This window comes from Condylura cristata, unplaced genomic scaffold (assembly GCF_000260355.1).
Source record: "Condylura cristata isolate star-nosed mole 26May11 unplaced genomic scaffold, ConCri1.0 scaffold00262, whole genome shotgun sequence".
In the NCBI taxonomy this organism is placed as follows: Eukaryota; Metazoa; Chordata; class Mammalia; order Eulipotyphla; family Talpidae; genus Condylura; species Condylura cristata.
Genome location: NW_004567363.1, coordinates 2,611 through 6,838, shown reverse-complemented (window position 1 = coordinate 6,838; position 4,228 = coordinate 2,611).

Below are 4,228 nucleotides of genomic sequence, written 5' to 3'. Positions count from 1 at the left end.
GCTTCGCGCCGGAGAGGCTCCGCTCACCGTCAGCCAGAGCTCGGGGCAGCTCGGACAGCCGCTTCGCTGTTTCAAGTAAAGTCACTCCGGCTGGCCAGCCTTTGGGCGTAACTGAAAACCCACAACGTGAGAGGGAAAACTTGCTTTCAGAAGGATATTTTCTTTTTAAACTTTTTTTTAAAAGATTTATTTATTGATGCACACAGAACTGGGGTTCAGGCCAGAGGCTCAGGGGCGGCGAGAGGCTTCACCAGAGACAGAGGGGAGCAGAAGAGGCCGGCGGACGGAGCCCACCGCTGAGGGGAGCAGCGGGCGGTCAGGACGGGTCTGCCGGCCCTGCGGTCACCACCCGGTGGGGACCAAACTCGCGCTGAAGCGAGGCCCCGGAAGGATATCTCCAACTGAGCCTCGGCCCACCTCGGTGGCCAGCCACGGTGGGAATGGGAGGCCACGCCCGGCCCGCGCCTGGTTCAAGCTGGGTGCGGCACAGCGGCCCCTTGCTCCGGGATCTTCCGGAAGCAGGGAGGGGAGAGGCCGCGCCCCGGCCGCGCCCCCCGGCCCACCCGCCTCTCCCAGCCCTCTGCTCCACACCTGCCGGCGCCTCCGGAAACCCATCACGCAGCAGCACCGCACGATCCGCCGTGACCCCGCGCCCTGCGTCCGTCCCCAGCCTCCACGCGCCCCACACGGCACACAGCGGGCTCCGACCCCCACCCCCTCCCGCGGGACGCCTGCAGGGGTGGCCACGCCGCGGTCACACATGACCGCCGGCGTCTGGCTGGGCCAGCACTAGCTCCGACCTCCCGAGGGCAGCAGGCCCTCAGGCCCAGGCGCGCCCACTCGCGCCAGGCAGCGGCGCCAGGCTGGAGGCCCCGCTCCCGCCCCGCCGGCACCCGGGCTCTGCTCAGAGCCACCGTGGCCTGCGTGTCTGCAAGAGAAACGCACCCGTCTGCTGGCTCACCTCCTCCTTCTGGCTCTGCTGAGACTTCCAGGGCTCCGCGAGAAGCTCCCCGGCGGGCCCAGGCCACCCCGGGTGAGCGTCAGCCTCCATGTCCCGGTGAAGTGCCAACCTCGCTAGGTGGCACAGGCCCCGGCTCTGGATGGCGGCCCGGGCCTGACGCCGCCACCCTGTGCCCCCCAGACAGCAGCCGCTCCCCCAGGCCGCCTCACGGCAGCGTGCGCGCAGCGACGGGCTGGCCACGGTCACTCGGCCCCGGCAGGCAGCGCCCGTGCAGCCGGCCTGCGACCAGGGCCCAGACCTGCACGGGGGTGCCCCCCGGTGGCAGAGGGAGGGGCGCGGCCCCCACACGCACGTTCCGTGGGGCTGTGCTGTGAGTTCCCCGCGGCGCACCACCAGCACGGGGCAGCTGAGCCTTTGGGCCCCAGCTCGCCCCAAACTTGTGGGCAGCGTCTCCCTGGGGCTGGTGCCCCTGGCGTCGAGACTAGCTGATCACAGCGCCCGCTTCCACACCTACACAGACGCGTGCAGGCCGGCCACGGAGGTTAATTGGGGGGCCGGCTGGACGCCCACCGCGCCAGGTGACAGTGTCCCCACAGACGCCACGCGGGGAGCGGCCCCGTGCCGACAGGGCGCTGCCGTTCAGGACGCCGCGTCCCGGGGAGGCCAACGGTGCTGAGCGCAGCGACGGGGCCATCGTGACGGTTAAAGGTCCACCGAGTAAGGTGACCCCGAAAACGCCTGGCCCGCGTTCCCCGCTTAGTGGCGGCAGGGCAGTAGCGGCTCGCAGGACTCTGGGGGGCGGGGTGCAGGGACGGAGGCCTCCCCGGGCTGGGGGACCTGCAGGCAGAGGGGGTGATGCCAGGCGGCGGGGCACAGCGGGCTCTCTGGGCCTCGGGTCTGCACGGGGAAGCAAGAGCCACCCGCACCTACACCACGGCACCCCGCTGGGCCTCGAGTTGCGGCCTGCCGTGCACCCCGCCTGCTTGGGGGCGTCAGCGCCACGGCCAGGCCGGCGCCGCCCCTGCCAGGCCCCGCAGGCAGCCAGCCAGATCCCCCGTGACCCGACGCCGGCTGTGAGCGAAACTGGCCCTGGGAGCGGCGCCCGCGAAGGGCCAAAGTCAGAGCCGAGCGAGATCAAACGTCACGCTGGTTCGGAGCACGTCGTCCGCGGCTGGAAATGGTAAACCTCAGCGTCCAGAGTCTCGGAGGTCTTGACCACGGTTTCCGGAGAGGCAAGGCTGGGGGTGGGGGGCGCCCCGTCCTCTACAATACATGGGGCTGTATCTCCTGCAAATCTGATTTTTTAAATCAAGCCCCCCCAAAAGGGAAGAGGAAGTAGTGCAAAAAGCTCTAAAAATAAGTCAAGAACTTTGGCGGAAGGAAGGGAGAAGAACCGTGATTCCCTGCTCTCCAGAGCGCAGCAGGGCGGTTTCTAGACGGCAGCTCGAGCTCGAGGCCTTGGACAGCACCAGCTGGGCCTCAGGGAAGGCCTGGGCGCCTCGGGCCTCCTGCCGCGGTGCCAGCCGCCGGCCCCAGCGCTGCTGCCCGGGGAGAGGTACGGGGCGGGGCGGCAGGAAGGGCCGGCGGGCCTGGCCCAGGCGGACGCGCTCGGGCAGCCGGAGGCACCCGGCAGAGCCGGCACGGCCCGCTGCGACCGGCCCCTTTAGCGGAAGGGCCCAGGCCCGGCGCAGCCGGACGCTCCCTGCCTCTCCTCGACCTCCACCTCCTCGGCCTCAGAAAGGCGCATCTGCCTGGCTTTCAGCTCTGTCCTCCTGTGGGCCGAGGCCACGGCCGCCACGTGTGCGCCAACGGCGGTGGACGCCTCGAGGCCTGCCCTGCGCAGGGCTCCCAAGGGCCAAGGCTGCCGACTCGGGCGGCCAAGGGAGCCTCCACACCCCCTTCCCGTGCTCCCCAGACCCATCCCCTCCATCCCCCTCCATCCCCTCCATCCCAGCCCACTGGCCGCCTGCCAGCCCAGCCCCAGCAGCGGGCCTCTGGCTCCGCCGGGACCAGCCACGTCGGCCACCCGGAGCCCACGTCCCGCAGATCCGTGCCTCCTCTCCCCGTCCCCGGTCACGCGCACAGCCAGGCCGGCGTCTCCCGGAGGCTGACGCGGGGCAGGCAGTGACCAGGGGCCTTTGAAGGGATAACGGGGTGACAGGCCTCCGACAGCAGCTGCGCGGGTCTGTGCTGGGGCCTCTCCCGGACCAGCAGCACAGACCGACCCGGGGCACGAAGCCGCTGGCCAGCACGGCCAGGCAGGCCGGACAGCACAGATGCGATCCCCCAAGGAGGCAGGGCGCCACGTCAGGAGGGAGTGTCCTGCACGGGGCCCGGGTCACTAAGAGCACCCGGCCGTGGCTGGGGGACGGGAAGGGAAAGGGGGCCTTCCTCCTGCCTGGGGGTGTCACTGTGGGTGGAGACCCCGCACGCACGGCCAGGACTGCCTGCGGTCACCAGGGAAGCTGCTGCAGGACAGCCCGATGGCCCCCTGAGACCCCGGCCAGCGCGCGCCTCCCCAGGCCCTCTCGGGGGGTGAGCTGGGGACACGCTCGGCAGAGCAGCGTCTGGAGTGAGCGAGGCGGCCCGGCTGCAAGAGCAGCGCTCTGGCGCAGGGCTGGCGGCCCGGCGGGGGTGGGGCCGGGGCCTCGGCGGGCGCGCCGTCCTGGAGACCCGGATTCCAAACGCAAGGCGGCCTCCCATCTCCAAGTTGCTTCCACGGCCGAGGGCCACGCATCTCATGCTTGAACATTTCCGCATAAACAAAGTTCTGAAATCACAGACTCGCGCCACTGAGGACTGAGGTCCTCGCCTGCAGTCACGCCTTCAAAGCTGCTTCTCCCGAGGGAAGGCAAGGCCTACAAGATCTCATGCTCCCGGTCCACAACGCGGACCGCCGACATCAGCCGTCAGCTTTGAGGCTCCCGTCCTGGTCCTAAAATAAGGAACTCATGAAACAAACCCCTAATGCCAAGACAGGGAGATGTTTCTCACCTGCTAAGTAGCTGGCAAAGCCTCCAGCCCCCCAACCGTCCACTGCCCACTCATGCTAGCAGCAGCACGCTCAGCACGCGGCCCAGGCTCCCCGGTCCCACCGCAGATGCGGGAGGGGCACCCCCACGCAGGCCGGCCGCCAGGTGAAGGTCGCACCGGGGGAGCCCCGCGTGGGGAGTCGCCTCTTTACAGAGAGGAGCTCGGAAATCCGTGAGTTCGTAAACTGGAAGGTGGCACGGCGGCCTCGCCCGCAGGGGGACAGGCCCGGGGGAC